Here is a 19,510-nt window from a genome sequence, read left to right as displayed (position 1 = left end):
GAGGGCCGCTGACTCCCAGTGCGCGCGCGCTAAGGGCGTGGCCCAGGGAGCTGCCGAGTGCCTCAGTTAACACTGCTAGGGTGGGTCTCTCGGGGCGGGCCACGGCACCCATCAGCTGCTCCTCTGAACCCCACCACCTGTTCCTAGAGACGGACACCAGAGCCCACGCGGATGTGCCAGAAACTGGTGTCTGGGATGGACTCGCCGGACGCACCACTGTTCTGCCCGCCCCTTAGCACCCGGAAGTTTCTAGCAGCTTGACCTCGCGCATGCGCACTGCTTTTGAGCCGCGTGGAACGTTGGTGACACGCAGGTACCCCTCTACCTTATGTGCGTACCTAAGCCAGGGGCGTCGCAGGGCCTCAAAAAAAGTATAATCTTCAAAAATACCCGTCTGGCGGTGGCAAAAGTTACACATGCACACAGACTTTACGCTGCACTTGCAGCTTGACCAGGAGTATGTAGAAGTGGGCTGGAGAAAGAGAAAAGCCCTGGAGACTGCCCTGTCCTTGGCCCAGACAAGTGGGATTTAGCTTTTACTACCCGCCGGGTTTAGTTCCTTGGTTGGAGGGGCAGGGAGGGGAGAAAGTGAGGAAAAGAGTGAAAATAGGGGATATATAAAATAGAGTCATTTTAATCAAGCTGCTAAAATTAATATTACGAAGGTTGAGGTATAAGAAAAGAGTTCGTCCTAATTCTAACTCCCTTGGGAACTTAGTTTTTCAATGTTGCAGTCCTGCCTCAATGCCTGATTATATATCTGGACTTCCAGGTAGCCCTCTAATTACCTCGTGAAGGACTCGCATATATATCCACCGGACATCTGTTATCCAGACCGCTGGGCGTGACCAGACCTCCTGACATTCATCTTCTGGACCACCTGGCATCTGTCAGTCTGTTTGCGTGACATCTGCCTGATAACTGTCCTGGACCAATCCTAGGGGGAAGAATGCAGGACTGATAATTCTCAAGAATATATTTTTTTACTATTAGAACTTTTGACTTTTCTTCTTTGAAACGCTTCTGGGATTTTGCCTAGCTGTGTTCCTGGTTTGCAAACTCCAAGACCTTTGAATAAATCTGTATAATTTATTTCTAGCAAATCCGCCAGGCTTTTTTTGAGTTGGTTTGACAAGGTATTTGTGGAAATTAGCAAATACAGCTTTACAAGCCTTTTGCCCTCCAGCCACCACTTGGCCAAGGGGGAAAAAACTAGCCAGGTCTGAAAGTCAAGTTAGGGCTTCTGCTCCTAGTTCTGGGCTGGTAAGAGGCAGCTTCACCGGTCAGGAAGGTGGTCCGCTGCCCTTGACATCCCTTTGGAAACATTGGCCTTTGCAGGGCAGTTCTCAAGCTGGCCTGTCCCCCACTCTGTCCCCATACCCCTGTGTGCCTGCTGTCTTCTTATGGAGAGACCCTGCGCTAGCAATCCCTTTTCCTGATAGCCATCTGGGTCTAGTTATGCTTTGGTGTAAACATTTGTCGTGTATATGCTTTTTAACTAGAATGGAGGAGTCTTTGCTTCACTTCTCACTTATTTGGAATGCTGAAACACTACAGTGTCACCCCCAAGAGTAATTAAAAAGTTAAGTCACTATATTATAGAGAATATCAGAGAGAGGAGTAGGATTTTTTTGTGCCCAATTACATCATTTACATCCATTGCACATCAGAGCTGAAGGTGCTTGATCCAGCATACACATATTTTTAGAATAATGTTGCTAACAGATTATGGTGGCATTAAACTGGGCATGATTTTTTAAGGAAGGGGATTGTAGGTGGGTTTTGAAAGAACTGTGCCTTTTCAGACACTAGTGCAATGAGTCTTGAGACATGGATGTATGGTAACATTCAAGTTTCCCTTTGTGTTGCTTGTTTAGAAAAGGAAGCCAAGGAGAAAGTGTCAAGTATGAAGACAAGGATTGAGTTTGCCATCTACTAACTGATTACCTTGGGTGCCTTGCACATTATTACTGCTGCATCTGCTCATCTACCAAGTGGAGATGATAAACATCTGCCTACTCAGGCCAAGGTGGGATTTAAATATCAAAAGTTTTGGAAACTCCAAAGATCTTAAGTACTCCAAAGATCTTACATTTTTATATATATATTATTAATTAGTGTATGCTGTCCAACACGGCAGCCACGTGTGACTACCAAGCACCTGAAATGTGGCTAGCCCGAATGAGACATACTGTGTATGTAAAATACACACAGGATTTCAAAGATGTAGCACAAAACAATATAAAAATCGTACCAATTATTTTATGTGAATTACATATTGAAATTATAATATTCTGGAGATAGTGGGTTAAATTATATGTTATTAAAATTAATTTTTCCAGGCTGTTTTTATTTAAGTATGGGTATAGAGAATTTTAGATTATACATGTGATGCCAATTTGTGGCTCACGTGTGTCTGTTGTACAGTAGTGGTCTATGCCTTGTCTCCTGTCCATCCAGACCAGAATATTTTACAGTCCCCAAGTGCCTGCTGATATGAAATTAGTAATGGCATACAACTGCTTTAAAGAAGAGATGAAACTGGGTAAAAGATGAATAATAATACAATGTTATACATTATACTTTTATGTACTTACATCTCATTTGATCATTCTAACAACACTATGAGAATGACAGAGATTTCTAACTACATATTACAAGTGAGGAAACTAAAGCTCTGAAATCAAAGTAATTAGCCAAGGATCACACAGAGAGTAGTTGTCACTGATTATGGGTATGAGTAGCACTGTAATGGGAAGGAAATAAAGATACTGTCACGCAGACTAGTGCTAACCTCTATACAACTTTGTAAGTGTTTAATGCGCTCTTTGTGCTGGGCTTGCAACATCCCAGCAGCTGCTCCCGTGATGCTCACAAGATTAGTAAAGCCCCCGAAGAATCTGAAAGTGAAAGTCTTGTTCTCTGTCTTCTCTGCTTTGTCCCCATGACTCCAGGGAGGCCATCTTTCCATGGGAGTAGGGGAGTGGGTAAGAGGGACAATGGAAAAACCCTTTCCTTCCAAATCCACTTGTGTTTTTGGAGTACAGGACTTCAACGGGTTATGTAGACTTGGTTCATAAAAGCACGACCACATCTGTTTTTACTCACTGCTTGTATTTCCAGGGCTAACCTTGGTACGGGGCACATGATAGGAGGTCCACAAATAATTTTGAGAGTGCTCATAAACTATAAAGCACTGTACCACAACTCTAAGAGGTAGTAAATGCCCCACTGTGAACTAAAGAAGACAGCTAGCAGACTCTATAGCAGAGATGATTTGCAGACCAGACTGGGGAGAAAAAGATGTTTGAAGAAAAGAGAATTGAAAATTAAACTGGGGAAGCAGGAATTGGACAAGTAGCCAGGGAACCTCAAACTGATCCAGCCCTACTTTGTCCCGCATGGGGAAGTTGCCAGTACATGTATGACCTCAGTGCCGTGCTTTAGGATAATTAATCTGGCACGTTTATTATAGCAAGACAAATGGGAGGGAAGTGCCTGGAACAGGGAGACATTTAGAAGGCTGGGGCAATGGTCCAGGAAAGAAAGAAATAAGGAAGTAATAAGGGACAGGGAAGAGCAGAAGTCACGGGGAGGGAGCCAACTGGCAGGTCACATTGACCTCTCGCTCTGTCGATCAGAGATGAGGGCAGAGAGAGGCAGTAGTTGGCTTTCCCACAGTGAAAGAGAGGAGTGAGGGGCTGCCTTACTGAGAAGGGTGGAGTGGGTTTCTGGGGCTGGTAGTTGCAAGGGAAGGGACAGGCTCTCCCAGACCTGCAGGACTGCCAGGAGTAACAGAGAAAGGCCACAGGGACCCCGGAGTCTAGAAGCAGATAGAGATCACTGACTGTCAACAGTCTGCCCCTCAAGTCTCCCGTGCCTTGAGCCAAAGTGGCTCTGAAAGGTGTGCAGCCTTAGGCCAGCAAACCCAGAAAATCAGGTTGGTTTATTTCCTCTTCCTGAGTGTGTGTCTATGTGTGCACTTATTGATAGATGTGTGTTTTGGCTTGTGTCAACTTACATATAGATGTACGTGTAAGTAACTAAGTGTGTGCACAGGTGTATGTATATGAAATTATATCTTTGTGCATTTTTCTGTACTTGTGTATGTACAGAATTAGAGTTAGAATTTCAATTCTGGGCACGTTTGAGCAGATGCACAGATGTATAAATGTCACTGTGCAGCACTGTGCCAGAGCTGGCTGGCATTAGCTCCCATTTGTCCACATCCTTTTAACTTCTGTTTGGTGATACCATGTTGGTAGCTGGAAACTGCCATGGTTGGGAGTATTTCCAACACAGAGATTATCAGCTGCTACAAAATCAGCTTGCTAACTGTTTTTGCAGAAAGCTGCCTGGTAAACACACACCAGCACACACTGGATAGATGTTGTGCGGATTCTAGAAGGTCCAAGGTCGGTGTCTGTCCATGTGAAGTACAGTATGGAAGCGGGTACCATGTAGTAAGTCCAGTTTTTACAGACTACAAGCTCAGGCTGCAAAAATGCAATGATTTTCTTACAACTAAACTGAATTTCTGTCTCAATCCCCCACTCCTGATCTAACCACTTATAGGTGAACTCAGTCTTTTCAGGGTTCCACTTCAATTGAACACATCCTTCTCTTGGCCTCCAGGTTTGCGTCTGAGGGCTGGGGTTAAGCAGTGCTGCAGCAGTGGGGAGGCACAGCTTCGGGCAATTGCTGTTTTCCCTTCAGGGCCTTGGCTTGTCTGCTTCCAGTCTCCTGACATCTGTTGAGAGACCCTAGGCCCTATAAAACCTCCAGTGGCTCAGTCCACACTGCTGTTGGGGGAGCCTGTACCCTTGTCAAGTATCAGGGGTGGGAGAGTTACAGTTATATTTCCTTCCTTGCAGTTCCTGGACTTACCTTCTAGGCTGTCGTCTCCGGGAATCTGAAAAAAAGGAAGAGCGTCATGTCAACTAACTATGTAACACCCTATAAGATAAACTCTATGCCAATTTTATTTATTTTTTTTCATCAACTATCAAAAGCTACATTTTAAAAATGTGGAACGCTTCACAAATTTGCATGTCATCCTTGGGCAGGGGCCATGCTAATCTTCTCTGTATTGTTCCAATTTTAGTATATGTGCTGCCGAAGTGAGCACCTACGCCAATTCTATAAAGGCCAAACTCCCAGGGGTCAGGGGCCTCAGAGAGGGCCATGCTGGGGTTTGAACCCAGTTCTCTTTGACTAAAGCCTTTTTACTCTTCCAGAACACCTCAAGTCTCTGGGGATTATGGGCACTTGGCACATGCTTTTGGTCATGTTGGGCTAGGCTACTGGTGCTCAAATAATCTTAGAATTCCCAATTCTACCACCTGTCATCTCTTCCAACACTGTGGTATGGCAGGAGACTCAGATCCTGTGTGTGTGGAGGGAGGGCGGTGAGGCCGAGCCTCCCCTGAGAAGTCCGTGGCATCGAAGCCAGCAGGCTGCATGTCACAGACTTCTGCTGCCAGGCACGTCCCATCCTATATCACAGTTGTTCTCTGCAGCCTAGCCAGAGCCCCAGACGGACAACTTCCCGAGCGGCCAATATTCTACGTCTCAGGAGAGAGAGGCAAAGGACTCGGGGTAGGGTGGGTCATGCAGACGAGACCGGAGGTCAGCTGCTTCCAGAACAGGCCTCCACTGGAAGTGGTCCTGAGAAGTCCCCCGTGGGTGGGGTTGGGGTGGGAGTCGGGGTGGAGGTGGGGTGGAGGTGAGGCGACAGAGGTGTGGAGGGGGAGCCTCATCTCGCTCAGACTCCTGTCTTGCCCATTAGCAAATGTGGGAAACCCAGAGCCCCCCTTATATAAAATTCTATTCCTTTTCTAAAAACAAATTGTAGTTTTTATTGAGACAACCGTAGATTCACATGCAGTTGTAAGAAGTGCTGCAGAAAAATCCCATTTCCCCCAATATCATAACTCGGATATCGACCCAGACACAGTCCGTCAGTCTTGCCAGTTTCCCCCCATTTCACCCGTTCCTGTTTTCACGTGTGTGTGTGTGTGTCTGTGTGCGCACTCGTGCGAGTTTGGTCCGGTCCAGGTTGATCGTATGTGCAGGTTTGGCATCCACCGCCTCAGTCATGACACACAGCATCCCTACCCACACAGACGCTCAGCCGCCCTGGCTTCCCCACACTCCCTCCCCCGCCCCACCCCACCTGACCCCTGGCAACCGCTAAGTTGTTCTCCATTCACAATATTTTGTCAGTTCAAGAGTGTGATATGAATGGAAACATATAGCATGCATCCTTTTTTTCAGCAGCATAATTCCCTGGAGTATCATCAAAATTGTGGCATGTCTCAACAGTCTCTTTTCATTGCTGAGTAGTATTCCATGGTGTGACTATAGTGTATTCTTTCTAGTAAAATATTTCACACTACAAAAATCTATGTCATGTACATAAAGGTTATGATATTGTGGCTCCTTCTTTCCCAGTCCTGGAGACTCACAGGAAAAACTGAGAAGTAAGAAGAAACTCGGGCCCTGGCTAGGTTGCTGAGTTGGTTGGAGAGTCCCCCCCGTGCACCCAAAGGTTTTGGGTTCGATCCCTGGGTGGAGCATGTATGGGAGACAACTGATAGATGTTTCTCTCTCTCACTCTCTGTCTCTCTCTATCTCTCTGTCTCCCTTCTCCCCACTTCCTCTTTCTTCAAAATCAATACCCATATCCTTGGATGAGGATTTAAAAAAAAAAAAAGAAACTCCGTGGCACCTACCTTTGAGTCCTTGCAGATCAGTATCCTTTCACAGGCCTGGAGGGACTGTCTGCTTGGAAAGGGGCTGATGAGAATCCAGCCTCCTGGCCCTGGGGAGTGAGAACCTTAGGAAGGCGAGAGGAGGTAATTGTGTCCTCTAGCAGACAAGTGCCTGCCTAGACCGGGGCTTCTCTTTATGCTCAGACCTCTGGTGGGAGAGATTGGAGCAGATGGCTGCTACCAGGGCCTGGGCAGAGACCCCTCTCAGAGCAAGTCACCACCTATTCCAGCACCAGCTGCAACCCAGGGAAGGGACAAGTACAAGGGCAGTTCCAGAATCACACTGATCTCTGCCAGGAGGGCTCCTGAACATGGTGGGGTTTCAGGACAGACACCTCTGGGGCTTTCTCTGTTGGAGCTGAGCCTGCCTAAGACTAAGTGTCTGCCTTTAGGCATATGGTAAGCAGCCTAAGCATTGCACTGGGTCAGGGCCTCTGGGGGGAGGTCATGCTGAAAGAAGGGACAGTTCCTGGAGCCTGGGGAAGGGAGGGAAGTAAGAAAAGCAGAAGCTGGAAAATTTGCTCCCGAGCAGGCAGCTGTTCCCACTGGCTCCGCCACTTTCTACCAAGTACCAAAAAGACTCCCCAACCTCCTGAGCTCCCTGCTCCCAGAATCCTGAGGGTTTGCAGCACAACTTACCCATTCTAGCAGCCCCTCACCTCCTTTCCTAGAGCATTCTAGCAGCCTCTCTCTGTGTGAGAGAGAGCACCTGCTCCCACTGAACCTGACCCTCTCAGGACCCCCCCAGAGGATGGGCCCCTCATCTGAAACCCGGGAGTGGGGAGGTGGGAGAGAGGGGCTGGGAGCAGCACCCAGTGCACCAGCTTCTGAGCATCTCCATGTGCCCAGCCCGGGGTTCGGCCAGGCTGGGGGTGGGCGCACATGGGTCTCACTGACTGGCTGGCTGGGTGGCAAGCTGCTAACTCCTGAAGAGTTCAGTAAGAAGCCCAGGAGTCATGAGGAGGCAGTAAATGAGCACAATGAGGACAGGACTCTGGGTGCAAATGGGAAATCAGAGAAGACAAGGGTTACAATGGGCTGGAGCACTCAGGTAGGCTTCCTGGAGGAGAGATGCTGAGTGGGTCTTGAAAGACTGGTGGGAACTGGATGGGCAGAGAGAGAAGAGGCAGAAAGAGCCCTGTGAGTGAGGCCAGGGTTAGGGGAGGAGGGTGTGTGCAGGGCAGGGGCCAGATGAACAGGGTTCTTTAGGGTTCTGGAGCCACGACTCAGAGTGTCTCGTGTGGAGGAGGGGGGTTGAGCCAGGCAGCTTTCCTTTTATTCTCTACCTGCTCAGAAGACCTGGCCAGTGTGACCTGCAGGGCAGGAGATGGGGCAGCAGGGCTGGCCGGGAGCTTAATCAGTTAAAGCAGCCCCCGTGTAGGGTGCCCCATAGGTCTAAGGCCTCCTCAGCACCCGTCCCTGCTGCTTCAGTCCCTGCTAGGAAGTAACAAGACCCGTGATGGGGTTCACTCTGACTGAAGGAGATCCTGGGATGTAGGCACTTCAGTTGTAAAAAACGGGATGAGCTGGTCACCATATGGAAGAGTCACTTCTGGCGAAGGGCCCTGGCGCACGTACGAGGGAGTCACCGAAATGATCTGTGACAAATTATACGACACGGTGTTTTCAGGAGAAGAGATGGTCAGTTTCAGTTCCATAACATTGTCTTCCGATAATTCAGGAGAGCAGGATTTACAGTGATGGCAATGACCAAACAAAGCACTGCCTACAGGTCGATGCAGCAGTTTTCCACAGGGCGTTCCCCCAGAAGACTTTAATTGGCACTTCAGAACAAAGGGATCTTTGGGGACACTGAGTCAGTCCTCCACAGTCCACGCTGTCCCGCCCTCATCTGGGAAGTCCCGCTGCCCATCCTCACAAAAGCCCCACAGGAGAGCAGCCTGTCTCCTCCAGTGGGCTGGCACAGTGAGCAAGGCTGTTTGCACAGAGAGAGTCTGTCTCTCAAGAGATACTCAGTCCCCAGCAGACCTCCCCACCAACTGGCTCCCCTCCCCCTGCCCAGCACACAGAGTGCAAATTCTCTCTGAAATCCCATTTAGAAAACTTTGGAAGAGAATGTAGATCTACAGGATCACCCACCCTATTATCCCGAATACCCGGTACTAACTCAATGATCCCCTGGGCAGATTTAAGGATAACCCCGCTGGAAGTGCAACTTCTATTTTTGTTCAATTTCTCTCTTTTCTTTCTTTCTTTTTTCAATAATCCACTGGCTTTTAAGTGCTGGACTTCCCAACTTTCCAAGATACCTCACTCTAAGGCCTCAGGCCTGAAGGCTTTGTTCCCCTCTGGGCTGGAACCACCAGCAGCCAGGGACCTTTTTGTGGACCGAGGTCATCTCAGCTGGAGGCCCTCCCACTGGGGACGGTGGCGCTGGCACTCCCTGCTCCCTCCTACCTCCTTTCCTAGAGCAGCCAGAACCCTCCCCCAGATTCTGAGTCACCAAGACCTTGGCCTGCTCAGCCTTTTCTGGCCTTGAAGAAGAAAGAACAAGGTAGCTTTCAGCTCTCCAGACCCACAGCGGGTGCCAGACCAGGCCTGGGGATGTGGCCCAGAGCATCCTGCCTCTCTCTGAATGGTGGAATATATCAAAGGAGGCCGCTGGAGTGGTTGAGCAGATGGATTTTTTTGTAGTTACGAACCCCTCAGCTGGGCCATTCGGGAAGAAAGGCAGGAGAGGCATTCTGCGCCTAAAGCCACCCTGACCTCCGCAGTACCCAGAATGGGGAGGCTGGGACAGGAATGTAGCCACAGGCTGCAAGTCCAAGCCAGAGTGGCAGTGGGGGAGCTTCCTGGAGGAGGCGGGATTTGAGGATGCCTTGGAGAGAGGGAAATATGCTAGGCCCAAACTGGGAAGAGGCTCGGGCCCTGGCGGGGCTGTGAAGGGGTGCGTTAGGCCCAGGAGGCAGGAAAAGGGAGAGCAAGGGAAGATGCCTAGTCTGGGAAGCCAGGTCTCGCGGTTTCCTCTGCTTCAGGCACTCCCCCACTCTCTACTCTCAAGCCTCACGGGGGAAAAAAAGTCAGATAAACCAGCACCCACTGAGGATCCCACTTGGCTGAGGAAGAGCCGCCTGTTCCCCAGAACCCCAGTGTCTCGGATATGAGCGTGTGATGGCAATCAGCTGGGTCAGCCACCTCTACTGAGAACAGTCCACTGAAAATGTCCGGAAGTGGGGTGTCGAGGGCATGACAGGATTCAGCGTAAGCCCTGGCAGACAGTGTAAGCGAGGATCTATCCTAACGTTCCAGTTACGGGTGCTTCCTCTTCCCACCATTCGGGACCACCTTGCCCCCGAACTGGGGGACCTGCACCCTAGGAGAACCCCGGAAGGAGAGCCAGGGTTGACCTAGAGGACTTTCCTTCTCCTGGTGGCATTTTAGGCACTGTAACAGGTACCTTTGGACGAGGGGCCTTCCTCGTACCCTTGTTATCACACCACAGCTCTTGGGTAAGTGCCCAGCCAAGGCCAGTCCTGTTTGCTGAGCTATCTCTGCTCTCCTGAGAGGGAGCGGGGCGGGGACCACCATCAGAGGGGCTCACTGGTGCGGTCTGTCCCGTGTGGCCAGGCATGTGCGGTTCAGTGGCCAGCTGAGGCCTAAGCAGAGGGGACAGCAGAGCCTTTCCTAAGACAAGTGGGAAGAAGGTATCAGCCATGGCTGACCGAGCGGTGACCCGCAGCCCAACACAGAGCCAATGAGCAGCCACCACAGTGGTGGTAGGCTTGCTGCAGCTTCCACAGGAAGCCCCACGTGCAACCAGCGTGTCAGGCCGAGTTAGCACCAGGAGGGCTGAGTGGAGTCCAGCCGAAGGCTTCCTGGGTGGGGGAACGTGGGTGATAATGTTTCCCCTTGGGCTCTGGGCCAAGTGAGACACGTGAGCATGCATGCCTTTGCTCACAAGCTGGTGTGAGTGTGTATGTGTGGGGAGGCATGTGTTCATGCACACAATCATTGTTTAGGACTCATGTGTCATATGCATGTGCATGCCTGCTCATGTTCATTCAGCATGTTTAGTGCATACTTTGTATCTACTTCATGCCTACTCTCTGTGTGCTAGGGATTCTGGGACCAAACAGACCAAGAGTCCCTCGTGGGGCTTACATTCTAGTGGGAGAGAGAAAAAAGAAACAAATAAACACATAGAGGACACATAGTGGAAAGTGCTATGAGGAAAGGTAAAACAGGAAATGGGATGGGGTTGCTATTTCAGAATATGATCAGGGAGCGCCCCTCTGAGGAGGTGACCTTGACCTAAACAACGAGAAGGCAGCCTGTTGAACATCAGGAGCAGGAGGGCTATAGACTGAGGGTAAGGAGTGGAGCCAGAGGGAGAGAAGCTGGAATTCTACCATGCTGCTCATGTGTGGGGGGTGGTAGAAAGGAGGAAAAGGGAGGGACAGAGCTGGGGGGACGTTGATGATATGGACAGCAGGACAGCCCTCAGTAAGAACCCACGAGCCCAGCTCAGCTCTGAGGGACAGTGCTGACCCCTCCCCAGATCCAACCCCACAGTGCAGCACACGGAGGCCTCCCCTGCTAGTGCAGGGCCTAGGGCCATCCCCAGGTGGGCACCCTCAGGACCAGCTGTGTCCACATGGCAGCCAGCAACAAGAGAGGCCACTGGGAGAGAGAACGGAACTCTGGCAGTCACGCTTGACCACGGACACAGTGTCTGAAACTGGCCCTGATGCCGTGTGCTAGTGGCCAGGGGCAAGGCTGCCTCTGGATGCCCTGACGTGTGTGACCTGCTGGCAGATGCTGCGATGGGACTGCTGAGGGGCCAGCAGGGCCACTGGAGACCCAGGACTAGACTCCCTCTGGAATTTCCTTTGGGAGGCCTGGTGTGATGCAGCGGCCAGGGCAGGGCCTTGGGACAGCTGGGGCCCTCGACTGCTCTCACTGCGCTGCTCATCTTGTCTCAGCTGAAGGGGCAGGCTGCAGAACCCAGTGAAAGTGCTTAAAGCCAGCTTCAGACTTGGCCTTCCACCTCCCAGACCACACAGACCTGGGACAGAGAGCCTTGCAGGCTCAGGAGGGGAAGCTGAGCTGAGGGGCCTTAGAAGGCCTCCAGGAGAAACTGGGTGGATGAGAGGAATGAGTGGAAAAAACTATTGTCACAGGTCAAACCACTGGAGGCTTCCTTCGAGTAGGGAAAGTTGATTTGGGTGTTTTGAGGTGATGTCAGGTGTGACGCCTGTGTCTGTGTGTCAGGGAACCTGCGTCTGTGGGTCTGCCTGCGCATGCGTACATTTGGCGCTTGGTCAGTCGGGTAGCTCTCCACTGTTCACGCGCCCCTGGGTGAGCCGTATGCCTCTGCGCCTGCGTCTGTCCACCTGCGGGTCCCTCTGTGGCCCTGCACCTGCGGGCTGTGTGGGGCCTCTCTGTGTAAGTGCCTTTCTGTGTGTAAGTGCGCGGAGAGCCTGAGGTTGGCTGCCAGTCAGCCTCTGAAGCCTGTAACACCCTGTTCCAGAGCCTGACCCTGGGGCTCTCAGGGGAAAAGCTGCCTGTTCCACTCTCATCAAAGCTGCAGATGGAATGGAATTGGTAGGGAGATAGCATTGCTCTCGATTTGCACTTAGCTTTGCTTTCTCCTCACTAGCCACCCACGCCCCCACCCCTGCCCCCGTGACTGCACATGAGCCAGACTGGCCAGGAACCAGTCCCATGCTGTGTCTGGCCTCTTATTGACCTCTGGGTGTGGCTTCAGAGCCTCATCGCGGCCGCTGCCCACCCTGAAGGGGCACAGAAGGTGGTGGTGAAGAAAGGCACAGAGGTTGGCTGGGGCAGGCAGTGTGAGGGGGGCAGGCAGCTCATCTGGTGTGTTGGGCTTAGAGGCTTCAGCTAAAGGAGGAAATTAGGAAATAATCTAGTCCCCTTCCCCAATTTATCCACTCCAGAGGCCATAGCTGCAACTCTGTGTGTGTGAGACAGAGTGCCTGCTCCACCTAACCTGACTCTCTCAGGACCCCCCCAGAGGATGGGCCCCTCATCTGAAACCCGGGAGTGGGGAGGTGGGAGAGAGGGGCTGGGAGCAGCACCCAGTGCACCAGCTTCTGAGCATCTCCATGTGCCCAGCCCAGGGTTCGGCCAGGCTGGGGGTGGGCGCACATGGGTCTCACTGGCTGGCTGGCTGGGTGGCAAGCTGCTAACTCCTGAAGAGTTCAGTAAGAAGCCCAGAAGTCATGAGGAGGCAGTAAATGAGCACAATGAGGACAGGACTCTGGGTGCAAATGGGAAATCAGAGAAGACAAGGGTTACAATGGGCTGGAGCACTCAGGTAGGCTTCCTGGAGGAGAGATGCTGAGTGGGTCTTGAAAGACTGGTGGGAACTGGATGGGCAGAGAGAAGAGGCAGAAAGAGCCCTGTGAGTGAGGCCAGGGTTAGGGGAGGAGGGTGTGTGCAGGGCAGGGGCCAGATGAACAGGGTTCTTTAGGGTTCTGGAGCCACAACTCAAGAGTGTCTTGTATGAGGGTAGAGCCGTGAAAGCTCCAGGGAGTTGCCCTTGGCTGGATAGGGGCTAGAACGGAGGGGAGAAAGGGCAGGCTGGGCAGGGCTGACCACACATGCAGGCCCCTCTGTGCCAAGGTCTCTGCAGCTCTAGCTGATGGGGGGAAGTAGGGGTGGATACTCAGGGCCCTGTTGACTCCACGCTCTCCTGTGGTCTTCTTTCCCGTAACGACAGTGGTCCCGCCCTGGCTGCCCTGTGGAAACCGTGTGCAAATAGGAGCCTGTCCTGTGCAAACCGGGTGCTTGAAACACTGTTGCTGTCTCAGCCCCAGCCCAGAGAGTCTAATTCCATTAGTCTGAGGTCACTACAATGTGCAGCCAGGGTTGGACAACGAGTGGGGAGTCCATGCTGTCACCGGCAGTGGGACAGGTGGGGCTCACACTTTAGGTCTGCATCTGTTGGGCCCTGGGGACCTTCCCCAGGGTAGTTGGACTCCTGAGTTGCAAGAGACACAAACTAATGGTGCCTCGTAGAAAGCAAGGCTGGGGTAGGAAGGGCCTGAACTGGGATGTGAATGGCCTCAGCCACACCCCACTCACACATCCCCAGCCTCACACCCTCTCCTCACCGCTACATCCCTGTCCCCCAGCGTGGTCCTCCCAGGCCTAGCAGCTTAGCTGGAGACAAAGCTGAGGCAATTAATAGAGCCCCTGGAGGCCTGGTCACTAGACAGCTCTGTAACTCAGCCACCTGAGCTGGGGCCCCAGGCATGTGAACCCTACTTACAGCTCAGCCCAGGGCCCCTGCTGTCATTCATATGTTGGGCTCACAAGTTGACATCTTTATGACTAAGTGCCACATACACACACTTTGTACAAGCTTGTCCATCTTTCCCTGGCTCTCTTTCCAGTTCTGAGAAAGAGAATCAATTTGACCAGTTGGGGTCAAGGACCCAGCCCCTGAAGGGATGGAGGGTGATCTGGCAGAAATATGGCTGCAGGGGTCAGTCTTGTAGACGAGATGGTTCTCCCACGCCAGGCCCTATGCTGGGCACTGGGGGCATGGAAGTGAGCGAACTTCCACGGCCTCGAGGAGCGAGCAGGACTTTGCTGGGTGGAACAGTGGGGCAGGGGGCAGTGGGCGAGGCTGTGGAGTCTGAGTCTGTGGCAAGAACACCACAAAAGTGGAAGGAACTGGCCAAGGCTCTGTCTCAGTGTCAGCAGAGGGGAGATGCCAAGGCCAGAGGGAACCCAACGGGGCTAAGGGCTAGCGTGTTTTTCTGCATTTGATATTTATCATACTTCTTCCTCCTACTGCCACACACACACCTCTCCGATGACTGGGCTCAGGCTGACGACAGAGAGTCAGCCTCTTTATTTTGTTTTGGAAAAGCAGGGCCCATTGCCGCTCTCAATAAGCACAGGTTCTGTTAGGAAAAAAAAGAGAGAGAGAAGAGTCGGCAGCAGCCCCTCAGCCTGCACGTAATAATTCCCCTTTATTGTAAGCATCGGACTCGACACTGCGGACACACCAGGGAGCAGGCGGAGGCAACAGGCAGAGGGACTGAGTGTTCCATGTGAGGAATGGCTGCGAGGAGAGGACTTTCCAGGGGGAGGAAGGGGAGAGGGAGAGAGAGAGAGAGAGCAGTGCAAGGGCTTCATGTGATGTGTGCAAAGCCCCGCCCGGCTGCCCTTCCCCCACCTTGTTCTTTCCTGCCATTCCCCAGCCTCTCACCCTCTCCTCACCCCACTGCCCGCCCCCACCCCCGTGGTCCTCTCAGGCCTAGCAGCTTAGCTGAAGACAATGCTGAGGCAATTAATAGAGCCCTTTGAGGACTTGTCACTAGAAAGCTCTTTAACTCAGCCACCTGAGTTGGAGCCCCAGGCATGTGACAGGGGTGGGGGAGGGGAGCCAGGAACACCAGGGCAGCTGCTTGGGTGAGCAGCAGGGCATAGCAGAGAACCAGGGTCAGGGACCTAGGTTGCCAGGACGAATAGATTATGTGGACCTATCAGTGGTCATTGTTTTCATTATGGTTTGTCTCTTACTAGAACTTCACTGTAGCTGATTTTCTGCAGAACTGAGACCCGAGAGGTAGCATACCAAACAGTAAACCTACTGACTACATGGACCATCACAGGAAAACTACCCCCTAGGATGTGGGCACATTAGAGAGGGGGCCCCATGCAGCATCACTGTCTGTGTTAGGGGTGGAGTGGGGCGGGAGGTAAGGTGTCCTTCAATCTCCCTATCCCAACACTTGCTTCTTTGGGGGCTGTGGAGCTGGCAGGGAAAGAGCTACACAGGGGAGGAGGGGTTGAAGAGACAAGAGGGCCCTGGGTCTCCGGGTCTGTCCCTGACTGTCTCTGGCTTCATTGTGTCTCACACAACAGCCGCTGGTTGCAGCCAGGCCAGGCAGGGCAGCAGAGGCCCGGATGCTGATTTGGCCCTGTCTCCAGCTGTGTGTAATGTGTGTTTGTGTGCCCTTGGGGCCTGCCCTTCTGGCCCTCACTCTAAGTCTGGCAGTGGGGTCCCCAGTTATCTCTAGAAATTCCTGCAGGCTCTGAACCCACCCAGGCTTACATTCTCTCCAGCTCCTCTGGTCACCACTAGAGGGGCGCAGCCAACACAGCCTGGCCCAGAGACCTCAGCCATCCTCTCCTGCGCTCTCCAGCCTTTTCATCCATACATCTCTGATCTTCCCAGCCCTGTGGGCCACTGGGCCCACAGAACCCACTAAACATCTGTCCCTGGACTTGGGCACAGTGAAGGTATAAGTTTGTGATCACAGGGTGTGAGAAAGTGACCAGAAGTGGCCAAAGCCAGATGCTGAGGTATACTCATTAGCTCCTGTAAGGATAAAGGTAGAGGGAGATGAGGAAGAACCAGGAACCAAGCAGTCTACAGGGAGATAAAGCAGCGCTGGTCAAATGGCAGGCAGAATCTCCCTGTCAGCAAAGACGGGTGGATTGAAGAGACCAGAGGAAACCCTGTGGCTCTGGACTACACTTCCTAGATTCAAATCCTGGCTCCTCCAAGTACTAGTTGTGTGACCTCAGGCAAGCCTGGGTTGTGGGTTCGATTTCCGATTGGGGGGCGGGTATGAGAGGCAATCGATCGATGTTTCACACATGGCTGTTTCCCCCCCCTCTCCCTTCCTTTCCCTCTCTCTAAATAAGTTAATTAATTAAACAAAATAAAGAAAAAAGTTGAAAAAAAGAAATAAATTTACGTAGTTACTAAAGTCCGTCAACACGCAAATCAACAAAACTTTGGAGCCCTGGCTGGTGTAGCTCAGTGGATTGAGCACGGGCCTGCGAACCAGACAATCGCGGTTCGATTCCCAGTCAGGGCACATGCCAGGGTTGCAGGCAGGTTCCCTGCAGGCCAGTTCCCAGCAGGGGACGCACGAAAGGCAACCATACATTGATGTTTCTCTCCCTCTCTCCTTCCCTTCCCCCTCTAAAGATAAATAAATAAAATCTTTAAAAAAAAAAAAAAAAAAAAAAAACCCCAAAACTTTGACTCTATAAACCCTTTTAACATTGGGATCCTTGAATTGAGCTTGGGAGGCCTCCTGTTCCCTCAAAGCTCTTCTTCAAGGGGGGCAAGGTTTGCCCCCCCTTTTGGCCTCCTGCCTAAGCGTAGGTCCCAAAAAGCCTCCCAGACCCTGCCTTCCCTGTTGGGTGCATGGGGCAGATAAAAGCCAGGGCTCCTGAGCTGCCTCTCAGTAAGTCATGGCATCTCCCCTCCTGCACTGGGAGGAAGTGGGAGTCCTCAGCCCTGGTTCCCCAGGCCAGCTTTGGCTCTAAGACCACGGAGAAGTGAAAGTGCCCGGCCCCGGAACAACAATCCTGGCTCAGTCATGGATGAATGCACTTAACTTTTGGGGGTCTCAAGTCTCCTTTATCTATAATTCCAGGGAAGAGTGAGGAAATTCTTTCTATTTTCCTCCTTCTCTGGGAGGATAATGTTTAGGAAAAAATGAGGTCAACTACAGTATTACTGTCCCTCCATTTACTGATGCTTTTGTTTCTCAAATACAAATTGCCCAGCAGAAAAGACCAGAGCATGAAGACTGAGCCTATTGGGCTAAACAGCAGATTACACAGGTCACGTGATCCAAGGCTAGGCAACTTGTCCGTGAAGCACCACACAGCGGCTTCTCTCCAGAAAGGACTAAGTACCGGCAGAAAATCTGAGGCATCCTGGCTGGTCCAGCACACTACAAACCTTTTCATTTCAAACTTAATTTATAAACTGGTCATACATTCACATATACTCACATAGTTTAATGTTTTATGGATGTAAAACAAAATACAGTGGAAATGTTCTCCCTCACTCTTGGATGCCACCCCTTTTCTTCCTAGGAAGCAAGCAAAATGACCACTTTCTGGTGGATCCTTCCAGAAATACTCTCTATAAAGAAACACTTATGCAGCTTCTTTCTTCCCATGCTTCTGCTTTTCTCGAAAGGAGAGCCTCCCATACGGGTATATAAAGAACACCCTCAACTGGTTTTATGGCTCTGCTTTATAATATACCAACACGTACTTATGCAGTTTCCCACTGATGGACATTTAGATTGTTTTCAGTTTGTCCCAGTGCTATAAGGAAGATTCTGTAAATCAGCACACAATCATTTAAGGTGCCACTGCTCTTACCCAAAGCCTTGGGGCCCCTTAGAAATCAGAAGTTATAGAATTCAGAGAGACAAACTCAAGGACCCTGGAAAGCTGGGAAGGGAAAATCTTTCATGTTTATTTGCACTAACGTCTAAGTGAAATCCAACATTTCCTTCCATTATGCTCGCAGGCAATCATTTCACAGGAGTTAGCAGTATGTGAGCTACTCATCTTATATAATTGAAGGTATTTAGAATATTTACATTCATCCCTACTTTGTCATTGTGGTAGTAAAGGAAACCCATTTCTTTACTCACATTTCTGACACCAAATGTGTGCATCCCCCCATTCCCGCCACAACACACACACACACCACCATGTCAACCAATTTTCCAAATCCCTGGACACGAACTGGGAGTCCTATAACTGTATTCAATTCTGACAATTATTACCTGGAGGTAGCATCAGATTTCACAAGTTTTAAGGGCTCAGTTCCACAAGACTGCCGTCACTCTACATGCCAGTCACAGTCCTGGGGCCCCAAGGTACCCACGTTTCTGTCTGACTTGGCTACAAATTGGAGGCTCCCACACACCCCTTCAGGTTCAATAATTTGCTGGAAGGGCTCACAACACTCAGAAACACTCACTCACATTTACCAGTTTATTAAAGGAGTTGATAAAGGATGAAGTTGAACAGCCAGGTGGAGAGATACACAAGGTGAGGTAAGGGAGGGTCCTGAGCATGGGAGCTTCTGTCCCTGTGGAGATTTATCTGGAGGCTACGTCATACAGGCATGATTCATTACTAACGCAGTCTCCAGCCCCTTGCCCTTCCCTGGAGGATGGGAAATAGGATAGAAAGTTCCAAGCTTCTAATCATGGCTTGGTCATTCTGGTGACCAGATGCCTTCTGGAAGGTGTCCAGGAGCCCACTAAGATCACTTCATTCAAACAAAAGATGCTCCTGTCATCCAGGAAATTCCAAGGGTTTTAGGAGTGTTGCATACGACACCCCTATCTCACTTTCCTCACTGAGGAAATTACAAGGGTTTCAGAAGCAGTGTCAGGAACTAGGGTAGTTCCATAGTTCTTATTTCTGACACAGGTAGATAATTATTAATTTTCCATTAGATCTGGTTTATGTTATGCATTAATAAAGAAGCACATACATTATTACTACATTACACAGTTTTCTAAAAAATATTTTGACATTTGTATTTCAATATAATTTCTTTGCTTTGTCTTATATATTTAATACATAAAATTGTCATTTTAACATCCCAAGTGTACAGGTTAGTGGCACTAAGTACATTCACACTGTTGTGCAATCATCACTGCCATCTGCCTACAGAACCCTTCACCTTCCCAAGCTGAAACTCTGGACCCATTAGACACTGACTTCCCACAGCTCTCCCACAACACCAACCACCATATTACTTCCTGTCTCTGGATACCTCTCTGGAGGTTTGATGGCTCTGGGTACCTCAGATGAGTGGAATCATACAGTACGATTGTGCCTGGCTTATTTCACTTAGCATAAGGTCTTCAAGGTTCATCCATGTTGCAACAGGTGTCAGAATTTCATGTCTCTTTGAGGATGAAGAATATCTCACTGTATTTACTCACCACATTTTGCTTATC

The 19,510-nt window shown here is 50.7% G+C and overlaps 2 long non-coding RNA genes and 1 other non-coding gene across 3 annotated transcripts; 1 reads left to right on the top strand and 2 right to left on the bottom strand.

Moving 5' to 3' along the window:
- The first annotated feature begins 31 nt into the window (after positions 1-31).
- LOC119035783 (uncharacterized) lies at positions 32-1,092 on the top strand. Its single transcript, XR_005079879.2, has 2 exons — positions 32-313; positions 773-1,092. It is a non-coding gene; the product is annotated as an uncharacterized LOC119035783 (long non-coding RNA).
- Positions 867-7,130, bottom strand: LOC119035784 (uncharacterized). Its single transcript, XR_005079880.2, has 3 exons — positions 6,735-7,130; positions 4,888-4,912; positions 867-937 (listed from the first exon to the last, which is right to left on the bottom strand). It is a non-coding gene; the product is annotated as an uncharacterized LOC119035784 (long non-coding RNA).
- On the bottom strand, positions 5,022-5,128 carry LOC119035810 (U6 spliceosomal RNA). The gene has a single exon (XR_005079889.2). It is a non-coding gene; the product is annotated as a U6 spliceosomal RNA (small nuclear RNA).
- Positions 7,131-19,510: the final 12,380 nt, after the last annotated feature.

This window comes from Artibeus jamaicensis, unplaced genomic scaffold, assembly GCF_021234435.1.
Source record: "Artibeus jamaicensis isolate MK-2021 breed Jamaican fruit bat unplaced genomic scaffold, CSHL_Jam_final contig_3174, whole genome shotgun sequence".
NCBI lineage: Eukaryota > Metazoa > Chordata > Mammalia > Chiroptera > Phyllostomidae > Artibeus > Artibeus jamaicensis.
This window is presented reverse-complemented; position numbering and strand designations above follow the sequence as displayed.